Source organism: Manacus candei, unplaced genomic scaffold (assembly GCF_025592945.1).
Source record: "Manacus candei isolate 608988 ecotype Guabito, Panama unplaced genomic scaffold, ASM2559294v1 h1tg000150l, whole genome shotgun sequence".
NCBI lineage: Eukaryota > Metazoa > Chordata > Aves > Passeriformes > Pipridae > Manacus > Manacus candei.
The window spans coordinates 1,603,064-1,627,712 of record NW_026138198.1 but is presented as its reverse complement, the minus strand read 5'-3'; positions in this window follow the sequence as shown (position 1 = coordinate 1,627,712).

The window sequence follows — 24,649 nt, the reverse complement described above, 5'->3', positions numbered from 1 at the left end:
CAGCCCAGTTTTCCCAGCTTTAAATGCTAATTCCATGTGGAATTTTGGCATCCAACCCCTTCTGTTTCCTGGGCTGAAGTGCCTCTTCTTGATCCCTCCTTTGGGGAGACCTGGAGAAGGGAAGAATTTCTCTGCTAATTTCAGGAGAAAAAAAAAAAAAGCCCTTTTTTTTCTGGAGGAAAAGGATCCAAGATTTCCAAAAGTTTGGAATGTGTAGCAGGAAAAGAGCTGCTTTTTGTTTTGGGCTGAGAGCAGCGGAGGTCGATGAGGCAGAGAAATAAAGGGACAATAAAAGTGGAGCAAAAGCAGATGGAGAAAGGCTTGGAGTGATTAATTGGGAATCCAGGAGTGGCAATTCATTGGCAGTTTGCATAATCCCATCCTGAAAGGCAAATTGTTCAGCCCAATTTGCATATTTGTGCCTGATCCAGGATTTCTTCTGGAGCTCAGCACCTGCTTGGGAGAGTTGGCAGAGCAGGGGTGGGAAAATTCCTGTGTTGGATTTGATGGAAGAATAATTATCTGGGATGGGATTTGGGGGGAGATCCCAGCTGATCTGACCACCTAGAGGGCAAATCAGGGGAGTAAAATTCCTGATTTCTTCCTTCTGGGAGCAGAATTTGTGTCCCACGGGTGAGGTTGGAAGATAGAGAGGTGAAAGTCTTACTTTTTTTCTTAAAATGAGATGGGGAAAAATAATAATAAATAAGAAAATTAAATTAAGAAGAAGAAGAAAAGATGAAAAATGGAGAAGAAGAAGAAGAAATGAGGAAGAAGAAGAAAAAGAAGAAATGAAGGAGAAGGAGAAGGAGAAGAAGAATGAGAAGAAGGAGAAGAAGAAGAAATGAAGGAGGAAAGAAGAAGCAGAAAAAGAAGGAGAAGAAGAAGAAGGAGAAGAAGGAGAAGAAGAAGAAGAATGAGAAGAAGAAGGAGGAAAGAAGAGGAAAAAGAAGAAGAAATGAAGAAGAAGGAATGAAGATGAAGAAGAAGAAGAAGAAATGAAGGAGAAGAAGAAATGAAGATGAAGAAGAAGAAGAAGAAGAAGAAGAAGAAGAAGAAGAAGAAGAAGAAGAAGAAGAAGAAGAAGAAGAAGAAATGAAGGAGAAGAAGAAATGAAGGAGAAGAAGAAATGAAGATGAAGAAGAACAAGAAATGAAGGAGAAGAAGAAATGAAGAAGAAGAAATGAAGAAGAAGAAATGAAGAAGAAGAAATGAAGAAGGAGAAGAAAATGAAGAAGAAGAGGAAAAGAAGAAGAAGAAATGAAAAAGAAGAAACTAAGAGGAAGAAAAAGAAAAGAAGAGGAAGAGAAGAAGAAGGAGAAGAAGAGAAGACAATGAAGAAAATGAAGAAGAAAATGAAGAAAGAAGAAATGAAAAAGAAAAAGAAAATAAAGAAGAAGAGGAATTAGAAAAAAAAAAAAAACAACACCAAAATCCTCACCATCCATTTTGATTTTTCCCTTTAAAACCCTGGAATGTTTTCTCTCCCCGTCGCTGAACAGAGGAGCAAAAATGGGAAAGCAAAAATCCCAAAAATATGGATTCAGGGAGAGATCCCCTGATCCAGGTGGGATTTTTTTAGGCTCTGTAAGATCTTTGGGCTTCAAACACTGAACCAGCCCCAGGGAATGTTCTCCAGGAGCTGCTGGAACATCCAGGTTTGTGTTCTGGTCCCACCCTGGGAATGCAGGAGCTGCTCTTTGTAAGGTGGTTTCTCTGGTGATTCCAGATCCCAGAGATCCATCAGGGGCTGAGCTCTTGCTCCTTGTTCTCTTAATCCAGGATTTGGGATCGTGGGAGGCTTGGAAAGGAGCAGTTTTCCGGTAAATGTTGAAAATAAAAGTGGAGTATTCCAAATCTTCTCCTGTGGGGAACTGTAAAGTCCTTGAGGTCGGAGAAGCCCTCAAAGATCATGCCAAGGCCACCAGTGCCCCGTGTCCCCAAGTGCCACATCCACAGGGCTTGGAAATCCCTCCAGGAATGAGGACTCTACCCTGTGCCAGGGCTGGACAACCCTTTCCACGAAGGAATTTTCCCTAATATCCAATTTAACTTCCCAGAATCATGGAATCCCTGAGGCTGACCTGACAGGGAAGAAAATCCTCTCCTCCAAGAGGTGTTTGAGGCAAGAGCAAGATCAAATGAGCCTCTATGTGAAATATTCTGATTTTTGGGTTAAATTTTCCCCCATTTATTCCCACATCCCCTTCTCCTCTACAGCTTCCTGCTGGAAGACAAGAAATGTAATTTTTTGGGATGCAACAGGAAATACCCAACTGAGCCTCCAGGAATTAAACTCTGATTAAGAGAAAAGTATTTCCCAAGTGATTTTATTTCACCCAAACACGTTTTCCTTTCCAACCCTTCTTTCTTTTCTATATGCAGAGGGGTAACATCCCTAGAGATGGTTTTGTTAGGGACAGGAGGAGCTCCCTGGATAATGTTTTAGGGCAGAAGGGCACAGAAATACTCTGTTTCCAACAAGATTCCCTGACACGACCCAGCTAAAAGCATTTGTCTCCCATCCAGCCAAAGCTGGGGAAATGGTCAAATCCAAGAAATAAATTAAAATCCATTTATTCTTCGCTGAATGTGATACAAAAACTAATCCTCTACATCATTTAAAATAAGAGCTGCAGATCAAATTAAAGCTGACCTTGATTCTGTTAATTTTTCTTTCTAAATAAGATACTTTCTAAATAAGATCAATCTCGTGCCAAATTCCACAACTTGTGCCATGGAACATCTCTCCTGGGAATCAATTTGCTGTTGAGAAGCTGATGGAGAATTTAATTAACCCATTTTATTGTTGTGCCTTTTCAGTGGCATCTTTATGGTTTGGATTTGGAAGGAATTAACACAACGAAGCCTTCAAACCTGAAAAGGGTTGAGCCCAACATGTCCTCAGTTATGATCCCAGAATTCCAGGATTGGAAGGGAACTTAAAGATCATCCAATTCCACCCAGTGCCATGGGCAGGGACACCTTCCACTTGCCCAGGTTGCTCCAGCCTGGCCTTGGACACTTCCAGGGATCCAGGGGCAGCCACAGCTTCTCGGGGAATTCTATTCCAGGGCCTCCCCACCTTCCCAGCCAGGAATTCCTTCCCAGTATCCCATCCAACCCTGCCCTCTGGCAGTTTAAAGCTGTTTTCCCTTGTGCCTGAGTTATCTGCATCTTTCCCAGAACAGAGATACAAGAAAAATATCTGTACCAGTGCAAAGCTCATCCCAGAGAGGGCCCATCCCAGAGAGGGCCCTTCCCAATGCAAAGCTCATCCCAGAGAGAGCTCATTCCAGAACAAAGCTCATCCCAGAACAAAACTCATCCCAGTGCACAGCTCAGCCCAGTGCAGAACTCATCCCACTAAGGGCTCATCCCAGAGAGGGCCCATCCCAGTACAAAGCTCATCCCATTGAGAGCTCATCCCAGTGCAGAGCTCATCCCAGAGATGGCTCATCCATCTCAGAGAGGGCTCATTCCTGAACAAAGCTCATCCCAGTGCACAGCTCATCCCAGAGAGGGCTCATCCCAGAGAGGGCTCATCCCAGAGAGGGTTCATCCATCCCAGTGAGAGCTCATCCCAGTGCACAGCTCATCCCAGTGCACAGCTCATCCCAGATAGAGCTCATCCTAGAACAAATCTCATCCCAGAGAGGGCTCATCCCAGAACAAAGCTCATCCCAGTGCAAAGCTCATCCCAGAGTGGGCTCATCCCTGTGCAGAGCTCATCCCAATGAAAGCTCATCCCAGAGAGGGCTCATCAATCCCAGAGAGGGCTCATCCCAGAACAAAGCTCATCCCAGAACAAAACTCATTTCAGTGAGAGCTCATCCCAGTGCACAGCTCAGCCCAGGATAAAGCTCATCCCACTGAGGGCTCATCCCAGGGCATCAGGCAAAGAGTTTTATCCCCTTTCTTGCCCCCTTTTCCAACAGAACTGGCTGGAAGCTCCTGAAACCCAGGAGTTGTGGTCAAAGCCCCTCCCTGGCAGTGCCCACCTTATGAACTCTTCCATCCAAGGCTTCCAAACTCTCCAAATTCCTTAAGTGCTCTCCCAATTATCCTCTCCACACCCCCCTCCACCTCAGGAGGAGCCTCCAGACTCCAAAGAAACGGAGACAACAAGCTTGGGAATTAAAAAGCAGCATTTTAATCACCTATTGATCCGTGGGCGGAATGATGTGCAGCCACATCTTCCACCTCAGAAACCTGAAATCTTTTTGGACTCTGGGTTTGTGGGCTGGTTTTTTTTTTCTTTCTTTCCCTGAGCAGGTAATTATAGAGGAGACAAAGAGCTTTTTGTAATTGTCTTGTTTCATAATAAAAAAAAAACAGCCGTAGGACTAAAGGTGAACAGGATTAAGCCACGTTATGAACGCCTCTAAAATAATTAATTGGGTTGTTTGGGGGATTTGGAACCTCCTGAACCATACCAAGGCAATATTTTCCCTCTTTTTCTTTTTGCTGGTAGCAGCTCCCAAGTGCTTTTGTGAGGAGCAAAAGCCCTGTGTAAACACAGATTGTGAGGGGGACACAGCACTTATTTTAGAGTGGTGGGGACACAGAGGAGCAGCTTTGGAGCATTTTCAGCCCTCCTGCTCTGCATTTCCAGCAGGAACAGCTTCTCCAGAGGCTGCATTTCCAGTCCAGCAGAGCAATCCAGCTCTGATTTTCTTCCCAATATCTCAGCTAATTCCCACAATATCTAACATCAAATCGACATTGAAACACAGGTGGAAAAGAATTTCCATCTTCCTAAAAAGGTTTTTTTTTTCTTCTTAAATATAACAACACATGGAAAACACATCAAATCCGTAAGGCCTTTCCTAAGTGTCCAGCACAGAAACCAGGTCTAATTAATAAAAGAGACAAAGGGCTCAATCCTTAGGAAGGCAGCTGCTGTGGAGAAAATTTTGGGAGCATAAAACACTTTTGCTTACAGAGTTGAATGACAGTAACATCATTTCTCCTTCAGGGCCAGATCTTCATCCTTCAGGGCAAATTTCCTTCTGCAAGAAGAACAGCCAGGTCTTCCCCCTTCATGGAAGGTTGGTTTAAGTCTTCACTCTCACAAGGGTTCCTGCCGTGCCTGTGCTGTTTAAACCAAAAAAAAGCAATTATTTTCTGTGTCCCTGAATCCAAATAAACCAGCCCAGTCCCTGGAGTCAGAGCTCAAGTGGGAATTCTCCACCTCGCTCCAAGAGCAGCAGATTGTGAGGCACAAAAAAATCTGCATTTCAGCCTCAGTCCTGTGACACATTTTTTAATCAACCTGCTCTGTTTTCAGCAATGTTTGCACAGGTTTTCTGCAACAGGTATGAGAACAACGAGAACAATGTGTCTGCAACATCCAACCCGGCCTTGGACACTTCCAAGGATCCAGGGGCAGCCACAGCTTCTCTTGGAATTCTATTCCAGGGCCTCCCCGCCCTCCCAGGGAAGATTTTCTTCCCAATATCCCATCTAAATCCCACAATATCTAATTTAAATCCTTCTTTTAGTTTAATCCCATCACCTCTTGCCTTGTCCAGTCTCAACAGGTTCTAATAAAAAATTTGTTTCCACCTTTCTCCCTTTAAATCCTCAAAGGACACAACGAGGTCTCCCTGGAGCCTTGACATCGTGATTTTGGAATTTTCCATGAAATCCTATGATATTGTTATTTTCCATGAAATCCTGTGCTGTCTGTAGCCATTCCTGAGCTTCAATAATTTCCAGGTCATTTACAGACAATTTTAGTGCCGGGAGAGATCCCACCCTGAGCACCGAATGAGATTTTAACTGGGCAATTCCATGGGATGTGGGGGGAAATGCTGGGAAACTCATGGAATTTATTATCAGATATTCCAGAATTATGGATATCATCGTTGTCCCAATCCCTGGAAGTGTCCAAGGCCGCGTTGGATGGGGCTGGGATAGTGGAAGGTGTCCTTGCCCATGGCAGAGGGTTGGAGCAAGATGGGCTTTAAATCCATGGGATCCCCCTCAGGAATGTGATCATAATAAGGGATGGAATTTTAACTACTGTGTTTCTCGGGAATGGAGGAAGGTGTCCCTGCCCATGGCAGAGGGTTGGAGCAAGATGGGCTTTAAATCCATGGGATCCCCCTCAGGAATGTGATCATAATAAGGGATGGAATTTTAACTACTGTGTTTTTTTATGCATTGGTCGATTTTGTGTTGGGAAATGGACTGGAAAAGGGACAGAAAACAAGCAGAAAACTCTTGGATATTCTTGGATACCGTGGGATCTCACTGCAAGGGTGACATGATCCCCTCATTCCCCTTCCATCCCTCACGAGAGTTGTACTCCCAACTCCTGGAGACAGTTCATTGGTTCCTGTCCTTGTTTAGTTTTACCTCTCTCGTTTGGGGAAAGGGAGACACAACCTGTCTGAGGCCTTTGGATTCTTCTCTGCGTGGATTTTAGTCAGGTGGGAGAAGGTTTTAGGAAGTGGCACCATCCTGCTGGTGCTGTGCAAGTCAACGCATTCCATAAAAATGTGTCCAGCTCTGTGGGACACATCCAGCTCCATGTGGGACACATCCAGCTCCATGTGGGAGAGATCCAGCTCTGTGGGACACATCCGGGTCTGTGGGACAGATCCAGCTCTGTGAGGGACTGATCCACCTCTGTAGGACACATCCATCTCTGTGGGACAGATCCATCTCCATGTGGGACACACTCAGCTCTGTGGGACAGATCCAGCTCTATGTGGGACAGATCCATCTTTGTGGGATACATCCAGCTCTATGAGGGACTGATCCAGCTGTGTGGGACACACTCAGCTCTGTGGGGCAGATCCAGCTCTGTGGGACAGATCCAGCTCTGTGGGACAGATCCAGCTCTGTGTAGGACACATCCAGCTCTGTGAGGGGCAGATTCAGCTCTGTGGGACAAACCTAGGTCTGTGTGGGACAGATTCAGCTCCATGGGGGACACATCCAGCTCTGTGGGACAGATCCAGCTCAGTCGGACAGATCCAGCTCTGTAGGACAGATCCATCTTTGTGGGACAGATCCAGCTCTGTGGGACAGATCCAGCTCTGTGGGACAGACCCAGCTCTGGCTTAAGCTGCAGGATTCAAATAATTCCACTGACTCCAGGGCTGAGAGCAGCTCTAATTATCTGGAGGGGATGAATAGGGGCCACCCTGCAGCGGGAATGCTCTGGAACAGGGATAACTCTTCCAATCTTATAGCTCAAGTGCCACAGTTTAACCCTGGAGAGCTTTTCCCGATTGTTATCCCTTGTTTTAGCCACACGATCCCATTGACTTCAGCCAGGGTTGAGCAGCTGAAACTCTTGTGAAGCTGAAAAAAACATATCCTTGGATGTCAAAAGAGCATGTGGGACACCAAAAGCAAATCAGGTATCATCCAAAAATCCTGAAATATGAAAAAAAAACCATACAAAAGGGAGGATAATTTTGATCTTTTTTTTTTTTTTTTACCCACAAGAGACCAGAGAGCAAAGCAAAAAAGTAAACCTGGCTTTGATCAGCAAAACCATTGTAACTGTTCACAAATAAGATTTGTATTAATGAGTTCATCAAAACCCCAGCTCCCCACTGTATTTAAACCCCATATATTTTTTGGGCAGCTTTTAATTAGCCATTTAATCAATGGCTTTTCGTGGAAGGGGGTTGCAGTTATGCAGCATTAACAGATCCCACAGATCTGATTTTCCCTCTGACTGCTGCAAGGAGAGGGAGTTTGAATAGGTTTTAATTGTCTGGGTTTAATATTTATTCGTAAAAAATGGGTAATCTCAAAATCTCAAATACCAGTTTGTCCTTTGCATGAGGGGGGGTTTTGCAGGAGAAGGGTTTTGCAGGAGAAGGCACATTGAAGTCACCAGGAGAGGCTTTACCTGCCGAGATGAGGATGAAAAACCTGAGAAAGAGCCAGAGGAAGGGGCAAAGATGACAGAAAAAGGCAGAGCAGAGGGGACAGAAATAATGGGCTTGAACTCAGCAGGCAGGAAGAGCAAGGAAAGCTCGGGAGAGATCCAAGAAAAGAGGAGCTGAGGCTCTGGAAAAGAAAGGAATGGCTTTAAAACCTCAGAGACACACCTGGAGCTCTGCAGAAAAGTCTTTATACTTAATAATGTCGTTTATTTCAGCCATATATTGACCCATCACAGAATGATTTGGGTTGGAAGGGACCTTAAAGATCATCCAGTGCCATGGGCAGGGACACCTTCCACTGTCCCAGGTTGCTCCAAATCCAGTCCAACCCGGCCTTGGACACTTCCAGGGATGCCTGAACCAAGTGGTTTTCCCAGGTATGACCCAGCTGGAGCAGATCCATCAGAGCACCAGCTTGGAGCTACAAATCCATTCCCTGGCAGCAGAGCTGAGACATCCAAGGGCCATTTTCTAACAGATCTGGAAGGAAAAGTATGTTTATTTATAACTTTCTTTTATTTTTGGGGGGGAGCAAGAATGGATCCAGCATCCTTATCCTCCTCCTCCTTCTCCTCCTTATCCCTGTCCTTCTCCTTGTTCTTCTCCTTGTTCTTCTCCTTCTCCTTCTCCTTCTCCTTCTCCTTCTCCTTCTCCTTCTCCTTCTCCTTCTCCTTCTCCTTCTCCTTCTCCTTCTCCTTCTCCTTCTCCTCCTCCTCCTCCTCCTCCTCCTCCTCCTTCTCCTCCTCCTCCTCCTTCTCCTTCTCCTCCTCCTTCCCCTTCTCCTCCTTCTTCTCCTCCTCTTTCTCCTTCTCCTCCTCTTTCTCCTTCTCCTTCTCCTTCTCCTTCTCCTTCTCCTTCTCCTTCTCCTTCTCCTTCTCCTTCTCCTTCTCCTTCTCCTTCTCCTTCTCCTTCTCCTTCTCCTTCTCCTTCTCCTTCTTCTCCTCCTCCTTCTCCTTCTCCTTCTCCTTCTCTTCTCCTTCTCCTTCTCCTTCTCCTCCTCTTTCTCCTTCTCCTTCTCCTTCTCCTTCTCCTTCTCCTTCTCCTTCTCCTTCTCCTTCTCCTTCTCCTTCTTCATCTTCTTTTTATTATTATTATTACTATTATTATTATTATTGTTGTTATTGCCTCTTCAGGTTGAATTTTGGGCAGCCCAGCACAAAGATGGTGAGGAAATGGGAGGCAGCAGGTGGAGGACCAACAAACCTGGTGGGATGTCCGGAAGGACAAGCTGAGGAAACTTGATCTGAGCCAGCCCAGGTGGCCCAGAAGGTTGAAACCATCCTGGGCTGTGCCAGGCACGGTCCCAGGGCAGGGACTGACCCTGTGCTGGCACTGACCTCCAGTAAGGGGGCACTTCTGGGACCCTCAGTTTGGGAAGGACATTGAGGGGTTGGAATGTGTCCAGGGAAGGGAACAGAGCTGGGAAGGGGCTGGAGAACTCCTGAGGGAGCTGGGGGGGCTCAGCCTGGAGAAAAGGAGGCTCAGGGGGGACCTTCTGGCTCTGCAACCCCCTGACAGGAGGGGGGAGCCGGGGGGGGTCGGGCTCTGCTCCCAGGGAACAAGGGACAGGAGGAGAGGGAACGGCCTCCAGCTGTGCCAGGGGAGAAGTTTAGATTGGATACTGGGAAAATTTCCTCATGGAAAAGGTCACCAGGCATCAGAAGGGGGGAGTCCCCATCACTGGACACTCTCCAGCCCCTCAATGTCTCTCTTATCATGAGGGGCCCAGAACTGGACACGGGATTTGAGGTGGCACCAGTGGCCAGCACGGGGGACAATCCCTGCCCTGGTCCTGCTGCCCCGTTATTCCTGATCCTGGGCTCACCTTCAGCTGCTGTTGAGGGTCAATATTAGTCCAAAAAAGGAACAAAACAAGGCCCAGGGGCCTCAGTGGGGCCCAGACTCTCACCAAAGGCTCTCACCACTCGTGGGACTGTGCTGACCTGTTATTGGAGGGAAAGGAGATTTGATCCAATGTAAATATTGCTTTACCATAGGAGAGAGAGTTAGAATTGTGTATATAATGTATTATGATATTTATTTGTGTAATAATTGTAATAGAATTCCTTTCCCCCCCTACTGAGTCTTGTGTTATGTCTGGAAAAACCCTCTCACACTACAACAAATCATGGGAGGGGGGCTTGGACTTGGAAATTGGATTTTTGGGGGTCTCAAACCATGACACCTGTGTTCAGCTGCCCGTGACTGTGGGAGTAGAAATCCTTTATGACATCACAGAAATAAGGAAAGATCTTAGCCAGAAACCTCAGGATTTAAACAAAGACAAGGAAACTCTGTTTGCATTGACTTCCTGAAATTCTTACACTATCTTTTAATTAAACAGACTTGTAGGCTCCATAGGTAAATCCCTTTCTCACTTCGTTTGCCCCACCTGTGATTGTGATAAAGAAATATCTGTTTATCTGTTGGAAGAAAAAAATATCTCCCTGTGTTTTCCGAGACCTTTAACCCCAACTATGAATGGAATGTTTGTCCCTCTTTCCCAAAACCCTGTGTAATAAAAACATGACAAATAAAACACTCAGTTTTGTACAGTCAGACCGGATCGTTGCTTCATTAAACCACCACACACGACCCCCTTGGCCTGGAGCACTGCATTTATCCTCTCCTGGTGTTGTTAATAAACTCTGCTCCCCGATTGAAGCTGTAGATTTACCAGTTATCTGCCCTGTAAATCTGGGGTTTTTTTCAGTTTAATCCCGGCTCAGCCCTCGGGAAAGCTTTGGATTATCAGATCCCCGCTCCGTCCGACGGCGCCGACTTTTTCCCTTCCTAACAGCAAGGAAGAAACTGAGTCACAGGAAATATGTCCTTCATAAAAATATTGCCTTTTTTATAAGGAAGAATCTGCCTGAAAATGCTCAGTCTGCATCTCTGTGTGAAGTGTTCTTTATCAGCAGGAATTCTCTTGCTGAGCAGCCAGAATTCCCAGCATTTTGAAATGCAGCTGCTCTTAGACAAGCTCTGGCGTTTATGGATGGTTTGAATTCTCCTTTTATTACAGGTTGTTTATGGCTCTTCCATCACTGATATTAAAGTCACACCCAAACCCCAGAATTCCCAAACTTTTGGGTGTAAAAAAGCCAAGATGTCTGGGAGCTTAACACATAGCTGAGCTACAACCCTTCAACCAAATAATGAGCATTTAAGGGCAAATCTGTGGTTTTATGTACAGACTATAAATTCCCAAATTGGCTTTTAATTTTTTTATCCTTTCCAAAATGGAATCATGTAAATTTAAAGGGAGCAGGGAATTAATTCTGGGTTTTGGATTCAGGCTGAGCTGCTCGATCACAAGTCCACGGTCACCTCTTGCTGCCTGTGCTGTTCTGTGGGTAAAGGAATTTGGGTGATTGATGTGTTTGGAGTCAATCCTGATGTTGCAGGTCAGGATCTCTGGTTTATTGGCCAGGCTGTCCCTGGAGTTGGTGTAGAATCATGGAATCATGGAATAGTTTGGATTGGAAGGGAACTTAAAGCCCATCCAGTTCCACCCCCTGCCATGGGCAGGGACACCTTCCACTGTCCCAGGTTGCTCCAACCCAGCCTTGGACACTCCCAAGGATCCAAGGGCAGCCACAGCTTCTCTGGGAATTCCATCCCAGCCCCTTCTCATCCTCCCAGCCAAGAATTCCTCCCATATTTCCCAGTGGAACACCCAAGAGTCCGTCAGGACGAACAGAAATAAGGATCAACGGGAAAATAAGGCTTGGGAAGAAGAAGCCAGCAGAGACAATTTTCTGAGCCAGTAGAAACAAGGATCATTTCCCTGCTCTCAGCTGGTTTGAAATGGTTTCCCTTCACAAGCCATGTGGAAAAAATTATTCACCCAGGAGGGAAAAAAGAATCCCAGGGAAAAAAAACAAAGGATCAACAACTCACAGGAAGAAATATCAGCCCTTGAGCCTTCTCTGTGATTATTTCCAGAGCATTTCAGCTGCTTAAACTTCCAGTTTTCCCTGCTCTGCTGTCCAGGAGCAGCTGACAGAGCACATCCAGCTTTTGATGGAACACTCCAGGGAAATCTTCCCAATTAGCTCATTAGGCCAAACCCTGGTGCTCTGCCAGCTTTGGGATCACAACCAGGCCTGGCATTCTGCTGGTTTGTTTGAAGTTGGGTCTAATTTATATATTTATATGCAGAAGGGGTGGTTTAGAAAACCAAACATGAGGTCAGAGCAGCCTGGGCCACCCTTCAGCTGCGGGAGAGTCTCCTCATCACCATGTGCCTGTCAATTAATGTCCCAATTTCCTCTCAAATTAGAGAATCTATGGATTTGAGCAGCTCACAAATCCTGTGGAAAACCTGGTATTTTAGGGCAGAAATTCTGACAACCTGCCAGCTTGATGGACCCAACCCTGGAGCTACTTTTGTCCTTGAGAGAGTTGTGTCTCTGCATGGGTGTGTTCTTCTGAAGAAACCAGCCAAACTCCTTCCTCTTGCTCACAGTTCCTTGGATTTTGCTGTTTACTGGAGCTTTCTCCCTGATTATTTCCAGAGGATTTCACTCCCCTCACATCTTCATTGTCATCACCCAGCCCAGCACAGGTTTGCCAGGTCACTGGATGAGAGGAGATTAAAGGAATGGTGTCATCCCACCTCATTTACAACCTGAGCAATTAAAACCCAACCTGCTTTCCCTGTATCCATTATTTATTACCTGTCATCCACGATGGAGCTCCTTGCTTTTCTTGGATACAGTGGGAATCTGCTTTCCCCCCCTGCCCTGGTTCTCTCCCCTCCTGCTCTGATGGGATTGGCACTAACAGAGCCTTAACAAATTTACCAGGGAGGCATCCAAACACTCTCCATTAACCAGGGAGGATTTCAGGCTGCCTGCACAAAATGGAATTCAAAGGATTCCAACTAAATTTGGCTGATGAAGCAAATCCTCGTGTCAGGAGCCACTTTGCCTCAGGGAGGGGAAAAGAAATCTCTGCATTGGAAATGTCACCGGGATAGAGATGAGCTGCACCTTGTTACCTCCTGTCCAGCTGCAGCTGCTTCTCCAGGAGGATTCATCCAGCAGCATCTTCATCAGCTGGGAATCTGTCCAGAGGACACCAGGTGGGAGCAGTTTCTCTTCTCCCTTGAACATGCACAGCCTGGGAATTTAAAAGAACAAGTCAAGGGTTGGCTGTTGGAGAAGTTGGGAGGAGGAGCATGTTGGTGGCCAAGAAGTGTCCTCAGAAGCAAGAAGATAGTCAAGGTATCCTCTGTGTTTTTACTTCATACCAGGACCCAGAGAAGCTGTGGCTGCCCCTGGATCCCTGGAAGGGTCCAAGGCCAGGCTGGAGTAACCTGGGCTGGTGGGAGGTGTCCCTGCCCATGGAAAAAGATTGGAACTGGATGAGCTTTAAGTTCCCTTCCAGGGATAAATGGATTCCAACCCCACCAGCTCCACTGGATCTCCAGCTCTGATTTATCCCGTCCAGCCCAGAATTATTTGAAATTATTTGCAATTATTTGAAAGTACTCCTTATGGTTCCCATGGAATGCAGCAAATTGGATCACAGAACCATGGAATGGTTTGGGTTGGAGGGGAACTTAAAGATGATCCCATGGGATCATCCTGCCATGGGCAGGGACACCTTCCACTAGCCCAGGTTGCTCCAACCTGGCCTTGGACACTTCCAGGGATCCAGGGACAGCCACAGCTTCTCTGGGTAACCTGTACCAGGGTCTCCCTACCCTTCCAGGGAAGGATTTCTTCCATATTGACTTTCCTCTTTGGAAGGGAACTTAAAGATTATCCAAGATTTCTGACTCATTCCTTTGACTCCAGGAAAAAAACACTTTGCCCCTTTGCCTCCAGCCCTCTGTGTCACCTCCCAGTCCTTTTGCCCGGGGAATCCTCTGGAATGAACCCATTCCCAGAGCAGTTTGAGTTCTTTTCCGAGCTCTTTCAGCCCAGCAACAGCTCTCAGATGCTTTTCCTGCTCCCTGCAGCACCTTTTTGTCCAGTCAGTCCTTCATTTTGCTGCTTTCAACCCCCTCACTCAGCACAGAGCAGCGATTTGGGTTGTTCACCTTCCACTTTCTCCTTGGGCTTCTGCTGATTCGGGGGCTCTGAGCTCTGCTGGCCTGATTTTTCTCCCTCTGCTGCCCTCCTTTCTCGCTGTCACCAGCCTTTAGTGTGTCCCCTGGGAGAGCAGGGCCGGGCTAAATGATCCAGGGATGGCTTGGGATGTTTAACAAGGCAGCCTTTTGTCCCCAAACCCTTCCAAACTTCACCTCCAGTTTGGTTTGCAAGTCAAAGGAAAAAATTCGGAATATTCCCCGTCTGCCCCGAACCACAAGGGAGAAATTCTGAATTAGAAACCCTGGAAGGCCCTCAGGAATCAAAGCTGCTTCCCAAAAAATCAAGGAGAGGAGACCCAGAGGTTCAGTCCCTTCAAAGGCCCGAGTTCAGCAATTTGATTCCAAGAGCAAGAGCTGGAAGTGCCCAATTCCCACTTCTGCCCTCCTGGACCTTCCTCATCTCAAGAATAAAATAAAATAAATAATAAAAGGCACCTTAGATGAGGGGCCTTTCATTAAGTTCCTCTTTGCTTTTGGGTTTTGCTGCTGTGGTTAAAATAAGTGCTGAACCAAGGGCTGATTTATGAGCAGAACAGACACTAAATGAATATATTCCACTTTAGAAAAGGTTTATTATCCTGTGCAACTGGAATAATGAACCTGTTTGAAGCTGCATAGGAAGGGAAGGTAAAGCATTTATAGATATATAGAATAATTTGGGATGGAAAAGGCCTTAAGATCAGCTTTTTCCACCCCCTGCCATGGGCAGGGACACCTTCCACTATTCCAGGTTACTCCAGCCTGGCCTTGGACACTTCCAGGGATCCAGGGGGAGCCACAGCTTCTCTGGGAATTCTATTCCAGGGCCTCCTCACCCTCCCAGCCATAGGAATTCGCCCAGGGACAAAATTTCTGTGTTGTGAAAAAAAAAAAAGCTTTCCAAAAACCCCAGGGAGAGATGAAAGAATATGTTTAAATTCCTTCAGAAAATCAGGGAATCTTTAAGGTTGGAAATGACATCCGAGATCATCAAGTCCAAGGATCAACCAGCACCTTCTCCACTAAACTGGCCCCAAATTGGGTGTGTGGGTGAAGGAGAAAATTCTCCTGGAATTCCAGTACAAAGGATGCTCCAAGTAGCCAGGAATTGTCAAGAAATTCCCTGCTTAAAATCCACAATTCTGTGCAAATGGGCATAAAAAACAATCCTTCCCTTGTGAACACGCTGCTGGAAATATGGGATAAGGAACAGGAAGGCTCAATAAAATCCTCTCAGCTCTCTATTCTGACAACAAAGATGATATTTTTTTTTTAATCTCCCCTTGCATGAGACCAAAACCAAACTGGCTCAGTGTCTCCTTTTCAAAGAACCTCATTAGAAAAAAAAAAATAAATAAAGAGTTTATTCCAAATTTCCTGCTCCTACTTTTTGGTTTCCATTCGAGTCCTGCTTGTCAGCCAAATCTTTCTGCTTAGACTGGGATTTGTCAGCTTTAAAGAAGGAAATGTGGAGGGGAAAATAAAGGATAAAAAGGTCTAAAAGACATTTTTGTGCTTTCTCCGTTTCTCAGCTGCTTTTGGCATTTACAGGGAGAGGAGAAGTTTGGGGGTTTTGATGTTTTTTAAGAGAAATATGCATTTTTATGAGGGTTTGGTGGGACAGGATATAGGGAATGGATTCCCACTGCCAGAGGGCAGGGTTAGATGGGATATTGGGAAGGAATTCCTGGCTGGGAGGGTGGGGAGGGGCTGGGATGGAATTCCCAGAGAAGCTGTGGCTGCCCCTGGATCCCTGGAAGTGTCCAAGGCCGGGTTGGGATCCCTGATCCAGTGGAAGGTGTCCCTGCCCATGGCAGGAGGTAGAATGAGATGGGATTTAAATCCCTTCCAACCCAAATCACTCCAGGATTCTTTATGGATCAAAGATAGAGCCCAGAGTGATATTAAAGCAAATATTTTATAAAGCAACACATGGGAAGGGACCAACCCCAGAAAATTCCCTGATTTAAATCCCAGAACTCCCCAGGAAATCCCAAATACACCAATTATCCAAATCCTGCCCTTTTCTTGCTGGTTTTGGTGGTTCTTTCTCTTGCAAATGGTCCATTTTGGAATCAGCTCTGCCAGCAGCCCCCTGGGGGATCCACATTATCCACATCCCCCCGGGAATAACGAGCAGCAATTCCTGCCAGGCAGGGCTGAGCTTCAGGCAAAGCACCTCAAAAAAAAAAACAACTGGCAGGCAATTTGTTGGGTTGTCAAAAGACAAAGATGTCAACCTGCTCAAAGCTCCTCTGTTTAAGCTTAGAAATGTTTGCTATTCCAAGAAAAATGCTGGGAATCCGCATGTAAGGTACAACAAAAAAATCCCCCTTTAAGCCCTAGAAGAAAAAAAACTTAAAAAATTAAATAATCACATTAAAATACTTGCAAATGTCCCACTCCTTGCCCAGAAATAACAAAGTTGAGCAGAGGGAGACTAAAAATAAACTCTGATGCAAAAATCGCTTCACAGCAGAGTATTTAGGCAAATAAATATCCTTAATTGGATAATAAATATAATAATAATATAAATATGATAATGATAATTTATATTAATATAATAATATAATTAATATAATAATAATAATTTATATTCATATAATAATATAAATATAATAATAATGAATATCCCTAATTGGACTTGTGGAGGAAACAATAGTTGTGTTGCTTGTTTATATTTTTTTTTCAAAGGGTTGTTATTGTGGCAAAGATTTTATCCTGGAGGGATTTTCTCCTGGATGTGCATTTTCCAGGCTGGTTCTCCAGGGCCAGGAGTGGCTGCACCAATTCCAGAGCAACTTCTGAGAACAATTCCCAGCTCGGTGTCCTTTGCACATTAAAATAAAGGAATATTTTAGGGAAAATCAGAGTTAAAAGGACGAAATTCCCATCCCTGTTGATCCCAAATTCCTTCTTCCCACAGGAGATACAACATTTCCCTGTTCACTGGGACCAAGGAGAGGACAATCCTTGGCTTTCACAGAGCTGAGATTTTTGGGATCAGACAATTTTCCCCGTAATTTGGGAAAGGGTGGGAAGTTCCTCAGACCGGAAATTATTCCCTCTGTGTTTCCTGAGATGCTCCAAAGTAATTTCCTTATCCCTGTCCCCAAATCTCTCTTTATTTCCTTTCTCCCAGTCATCCCAAGGGATTTTCCCTCATATCCATCAGAAAGGTGGCGTTTGGAGCAGGTCAAGGTTGGAATGAGATGGATTCCAGGTCCATTCCACCCCAATTCCATGATTCCATGATCCCAGTTCTTCCCTTCTTTTCCTCCAGACTTTAAAGGTGGGGTGGAGGCTCGTTCTTCCCGTGGGATGAGCCCATTCCCAGCAGGAATGTGACCTTAGTGAGCCAGGATGCAATTCCAGCCCTATCTCCCACACTTTGACCTGGAATAATTCAGGAATCAGCAATTCCCTAAAACCAGAGGGGTTTTTCCAGCCAGATTCTCTTTAATCTGCAGCTCCTACTTCCCTAAATTTATATAATTTACATAATTTATATAATTTATATAATTTATATAATTTATATAATAATATATTTCTCGCTTTCTGGGAATTCATTCCCACAAATCCTCCTGTTTTCTCATGGATTGTATCCCTTCATTTGGATCAAACCAGCCTTTCCTTGGAGCACAATCCCATGGATAAAAATCCCCCAGAGGCTGCAATTTCCCAGGAGTGCCAAAACAACCATTCCAGTCTTTAAACCTGATTTTTTTTTCTCTCCCTTAAATCCAAACAATTTGCTGTTCCTTAAAACACAACCTGGATTTTTAACCCCAAAATCTTTCCCCTTTTCTTCCCAGTGAAAGCCTGGAAGGGGGAAAAAAAACCCTCAGCCTGTTGCTGCAAGTGGTTTTCAATTTTTGATGAAAATGCAGAAAAAAGAGGCATCAAACCAGAAGTTTCAACTCTCTGGCAGCGAAAAGAAGAAGAAAAATGGGGAGAAATGAAATATTTTCTGTTTGCCAGGGAAAAGTTTGATGTACAGCCCTAGAGGAGATTCACAGTCACTCAAAAATAAGTCAGGATTGAGGTTGGAAAGTGAAAAATCACTGTTTTTTCCCCAGAAATCCCACCTGGGGAGTTTGGATTCTGTGATTTAGGAGGCATAACTAAGCACATACACAATTCCCTGTGTGTGTTCCTAAAGAAATATATGGATATAACTTATGAGGAGCAATGGAGGGTTGTGGTTTTCTTGTTAATTCACCTTCATTATTGTTCTGCTCCTGGTTTCCCAAGTGCACCTCCCTCACCTCCATAATTTAATTTATTGGGGAGTTAAATCTTTCTCTTGGACAAGTCAGGTGATTTTCCCATAAAATGGAACACCTTAATTATGGAGAAAATTGGCCTTTTCACCCTTTGATCCGTGGTTTAAGCCCTGACTGAGGTCAGTAATTATGGAATCCCAGAATCATGGAATGGTTTGAGTTGGGAGGGATCTCAAAGATCATCCAGTTCCAACCCTTTTCCATGGGCAGGGACACCTTCCACTGTCCCAGGTTTCTCCAACCTGGCCTTGGACACTTCCAGGGATCCAGGGGCAGCCACAGCTTCTTTGGGAATTCTATTCCAGGGCCTCCCCACCCTCCCAGCCAGGAATTCCTTCCCAATATCCCATCTCTCCCTGCCCTCTGACAGTGGGAAGCCATTCCCTGTGTCCTGTCCCTCCATCCCTCATCCAGAGTCTCTCTCCATGTTTCCTGCAGCTCCTTCAGGTCCTGGAAGGTCAATCCAGGTCACCCCAAAGCTTCTCCTCTCCAGGCTGGACAACCCCAATTCCAACCTTTTCCTCCCAGCAGAGCTGCTCCATCCCTCTGATCTTCTTGGAGCCTCCTCTGGATCTGCTCCAACAGCTCCATGTCCTTCCTGTGCCAGCGCTGGATTCAGGATTCCAGGTGGGATTTGAAGCACAACGTTTATATTTGACTTTTTTGGCCCTCTGTGCTTTTACAGCTAAACCTCAGCACAATTCCCATCTCTGTATCTGAGACAGCTACAGAATATATATTATATTAAATATTATATTATATTAAATATTATATTAAATATTATATTAAATATTATATTAGATATTATATTAAATATTATATTAATATTATATTATCTATTACAATAAATATTATATTAAATATTATATTATATTAAATATTATATTTTATTAATTTTTTTATGATATTAAATAATATTAAATACTCAAATATCCTAGCTGTGGGGTCTTGCCCTCTCTGCTGATGGCAGAGGCAGCAGCTCTGCAGCACTTTGAGCTCAGTAGCACCAAAATCAGAGGCAAAACCTCATTTTTCCAGCTTCTCTGTCCCACTTCCAACAGCATTTGTAAACTTATCGCATTCCAAACCCCACAGCTGAGCCTTTGCAGGCTGAGTTTATCTTTAGACCAAGCCTTTCGTGCCCAAGTTGGGTTTATTTAATCCTTAGGCTGCCCTTCCCTTCCAAAACATGAACTTCCCAAAAGTGGGATGTGCACAGAGCCAAGGCAGAGGGTCTTGCTGTGCCAGGATAGTTTTTTATGGAATTCTAGGCCCTGATTATGCTCAGTTTGTTCTGCATGAGATGGGTGAGGTGGGTGGAAAATCACCCTCAGAGGGCAGCTGATGATCCTCCCTAAACCCTGGGAACAGGGATAACACTGGGTATGGATTTTCACCCACCAGTGATGAGCTGGGATGTGAAATGTGGGTCACTAGAGCTGGCTTGGCTTTGTTAAACTGGGTTTATCATCCAAGTGGCCACCTGGGTTTCTCAGTGACCAGGGCCTGACCTGCCCCTTCAGAGGGAACAGCTCTCTCTCAATAACACAGAGGCTTTTTTGGGAAGATGAACATCAAATTTGAAGTTTGATGGCTCATTTTTGAGGTTTTTTTGTCCTTTTGTGGGGCAGCTGCCAGGCCTGGTGTGAAGCAGCTCCTGTGGATTGATCTGGGAGCACCCAGAGCACCCAGGGAGTTCAAAGTAAAGGGAACAAATCCACCTTTTCTCCCTTTAATCCCCTGCTACAGCAGGAAGGCAGGAGAAAAAGCCTTTTATATCCTGATAGATCCTTTCCTGGCAATAAAAAAACAGGATTCAGCATCTCCCACCTGCCAAAATAATGACAGTGTGGGTGTCAAAGCAAAGGCAGGCACATGTGGGTGTTCCAGATTTCCTGCAGAAGGCTTGTCAGGAGTCTCCAGAGTGGAATAAAATACTTCAGCTCAGTTTTGCACGTGCTGGAGGGTTCTCTTGCTCCTTTCTGGTCTTTGTGGTGCCTGTCTAGTTTATCTGGGAATCCTCAGAATGTCCATCTTTAGGTTTTATATCATCCAATATCCCACTCAGGGTGGCTGAGCCACAACACCTGGATCATCTTGGCTTGGTCAGGAGAGAAGAGAAGGGATGTGAACATCCCACACCACCTGGATGTGGCTTTTATCACTCTGTCCCCTCTGGATGATCAAGTCCCTCACCAAATCCCAGAATCCCAGAGGTTGGAAAAGCCCTCCAAGATCATCCCGTTTTCAGTGACCCAGAATTTATAGGACATGTAGTGGAAATAAAGTGTTGGAATGATGAGACAGTTCCTGTGGCTCCTGTTATAAATACAAAAAAAAAGAAAATAATTAAGAGGCAGGTTTTTATCATCTTTGATACAGTGAGACTCTGGTGCTGCTTCCACGAGCTCAGCCCAGGAAAGCAGAATTAATCTCATGTTCCTCTTCTTTTTCAGAGCAAGTCTAAGGTCATTTTTGTCTCCACAGCTGCAAAGAGAAGCCAATTCCAACACTTTATAGAAGTGATAGAAGAGGGAGAAAATGGGAAGAAGAGAAAGCAGAGAACAGCAAAGGAAATTATATATTTTGCTTTATCTAGTGATTCCTGGCAACTGGAGGAATTTTCCACCCTTAGGAAGCATTTTTTAAATTAAACCAACTGCAAGAAACCATCTCTGTGACACTGCCCCTTATCTCAGCGTGGCCCAAATTAAACCCTCTGAAAGGTTTTGTTCTGCCTCGGATTTTGGGATAATGCACAAGGTTGGCCCCAACACAAAGACACACAAATCTCCCACAGATTCCGGCCCTGCCAGCTGAGTTTTAGTCATCTCAATAATTCCGTGGATTTGCTGACCTTAAAAAGGGATTTTGATGCAAATTCTGACCTACCCTTTAGCAGGGGAAGGAGCCCAGAGTTGGCCAAATGCTGATGGTTTCATCTGGACGTCCTGGTTACCACGGGAGATGTTCCTTGGGAACAGCCTGGCTGATCTAAAACCCCTCTGGCATTTTTGGGAGCTGGAATTAGCAGGCCTTGGATTGGGGCCCTGTGGCCTCCAGCATTTCTGCAGCGCTGCAGGGAAGGAGAATGGAGAAGGTCCAAGGTTTGTTCTGACTGAGAAACAACTTTAAAAAAAAAAAAAAGAAGATTTTAGAGGTGAAATAATGGAGGGGGACGAAGTTTTTAGCAGGGTTTGGACTATTTGGATTAGATAAAATGAGATTAGATGAGATGAGATGAGATTAGATTATATTAGACTAGACTAGATTAAGGAAGAATTTGGTGTAATGAGGGTGGTAAAACACTGGCACAGGTTGCCCAGGAGGTGGTAGAGTCATAGAATCATAGCAAGTTCTCTAATTCCACACATTCCACCATCCCAGGTTGCTCCAACCTGGCCTTGGACACTTCCAGGGATCCAGGGGCAGCCACAGCTTCTCTGGGAATTCTATTCCAGCCCCTCCCCACCCTCCCAGCCAGGAATTCCTTCCCACTATCCCTGCCCTCTGGCAGTGGGAAGCCATTCCCTATGTCCTGTCCCTCCATCCCTTGTCCACAGTCTCTCTCCATCTTTCCTGTAGACCCCTCAGGTCCTGGAAGGCCACAATTAGGACACCCCAAAGCTTCTCCTCTCCAGGCTGACCAATCCCAGCTCTCCCAGCCTTTCCTCCCAGCAGAGCTGCTCCATCCTCTGATCATCCTGGAGCCTCCTCTGGACCCATCCCAGCAGATCTGTGTCCTTACATATGTTCAGATCTCCATCCATCTCCACACCAGCTTCTCTGGGAATTCCATTCCAGCCCCTCCCACCCTCCCAGCCAGGAATTCCTTCCCAATATCCCATCTCTCCCTGCCCTCTGGCAGTGGGAAGCCATTCCCTGTGTCCTGTCCCTCCACCCCTTGTCCCCAGTCCCTCTCCAGCTCTCCTGGAGCCCCTTTAGGCCCTGCCAGGGGCTCTCAGCTCTCCCTGGAGCCTTCTCTTCTCCAGGGGACCCCCCCAGCTCTCCCAGCCTGGCTCCAGAGGGGCTCCAGCCCTTGGAGCAGCTCTGGGGTGTCCACACCTCTTTTGTGCTGAGGATTCCAGAGCTGGACACAGTTCTCCAAGCGGGATCTCAACGTCAAAGTGAGAAAAAATAAAGCAAAGCAACTTTAAAGTCCAATCAACTTCTCCTGGAGGAACGAGGAGAGGGGATTGTGGGCAAACAGGGGGCAGTGCCAGGAGGGGTGTCCTGAGAACTTCCCTAGGACATGTGGTGACCAGAGAGGACACAGGAGGTGACAACCCTGGGAGAGGGTTTTTCTCCAGTCAGGAGCAGCCACAGCTCCCTCAGGGAGAATCAGAGGTGGGGACAGAGCAGGAAAACGATGTTTGGCTTCAGGACCAGGTAAAAAAAGCAGAAATCACCCCAAATCCCCCTCAGAAATAAACACCAACTCCCTCCTGCCACAGATTCCATGGAAGGTTCTGGATCACATCTGGATGAGCAGAATTGCAACCTTAGAAGAAAGAAGAATTGTAGCTGCAACAAATCAAAGCTGCTGCCTTAAAAATATAAGAGACACTTCCAAGAGAGGCAGAAATGAATTTGGAAGAGCTGTGGCCTGAAAGTGAAAAAAAAAAGACTTCCTCTCCTTTCTTTCTGGACTCTTTTTTGAAGGAAAGGAAAGATGATTTATATATATATTTTATTATAGATTTTATTATAGATTTTATTTTAGATTTTATTCATAGAAGAGATGGTTAAGTTGTTACATGTGTGTATATATATATATGTTAATAATAAATTGTAATATATATTCCCTCCCCCTATACCAAGTTGTGTGTGTGTCTGAAAACCTCTTCTCTCTCACATTAGAACAAATTGTAACACAAACCTTTTAAAGTTAGGGGGTTTTTTCTTTTGAAATTCCTGTTTTTTCAAACCACCACAGCCTGAGTGGACCCAAAGCCAGTTCCTGCTCTCTCCCACAGCCTCATCCCACATTCCTGACTCCAAAACATCCGGCCCTGGGGTGCTGCTCCATCTGGAACAGCCCCCAAAAAGCATCAGGATGCGGAGAAGTGGTGCTGAAAAAAGCCCAACTGCAGCTTAAAAACAGGCTGGAAATGAGGGTTAATGGAGATGGGAGAGGGAGGACTGAACTCCAGCTTTTCCAGCAGGACCAAGAGGCGACTGATGGATGGGAAACCCCAGAGAAAACAACAGCAAAACTCCATTAGTGGGATCCATCTCTCCCTCAGCTGTCTGGGGAGGGAACACCCATTTTCCCTGCTCCAGGCATCCCTGCATTAGTGTCAGCTCGGATGAAGAGGGAGAAAATGAGGGATTGAAAGCAGGAGGAATCTTGTTTCTCTGAAGGAGCAGCCCAGGGGTGAAGGGGACAAAAAGCAGCTCTCAGCCAAAGGAGGCTCCGTAAATTTGAGTCCCAAACCTCGGAAAACAAGGGCTGACAAACATCTCGTGATCTGAAGGAATTTGGCCCCTTGTCCTGAGACCTGTTGATGTGCAACCCTGAGATATGAACCTGGCTCCAAGCAGAATTAAGAAAGGACTTTTTAGAGATGATTGTTCAAACCATGCCTAAACCCCTGCAATCCCTCTATCCCCCACCTAATCCCGCTTGAAGGAAAATCAACTCTTTGGAAATCGCAGTAAAAACTCGTGTAACTCCCCAATTAACACAGGTTGGCCCCTTCATTAACATGGCCAGCCCCAGATGCCTTTAAAATTCTGTTCTGGTGTTCAGCAAAGCATTCCGGTTTTCCCCACGCTGGAATCGTGTCCAGCTTTTATTTTTCAGGCCACCACTCAGGGGATGGAGGTGAATCCTGCAGTCCTGCCCAGTCCCTGGGCTCCATTTCCTGGGAAATTTAGGACATGGCTGTATTTATCAGAATTTAGAAAGAAATAGGAATGAGGTGTTTACTGGGAATTAAACCCATCTCTGGTTAAAAAGGAAAATACAATTGTGTTATCCTCCAGTTGCACTCAGGATTTTCCCTTCGACCTTCCTGGATTTTCCCTTCAACCTTCCAGAATTTTCCCTTCAGCCCTGCAGGATTTTCCCTTCAACCTTCCTGAATTTTCCCTTCAACCCTCCAGAATTTTCCCTTCATCCCTCCAGAATTTTCCCTGGAGCCCTGCAGGATTTTCCCTTCATCCTTCCAGGATTTTCCCTTCAGCCTTCCTGGATTTTCCATTCATCCTTCCTGGATTTTCCCTTCAACCCTCCAGAATTTTCCCTTTAGCCCTGCAGGATTTTCCCTCCAACCTTCCTGGATTTTCCCTTCATCCTTCCAGCCCCTGGGGTTTTCCTTTCAAGGAGACTCGGTTCCCTTTCCCAAGCTGGAAAACCCCACTAT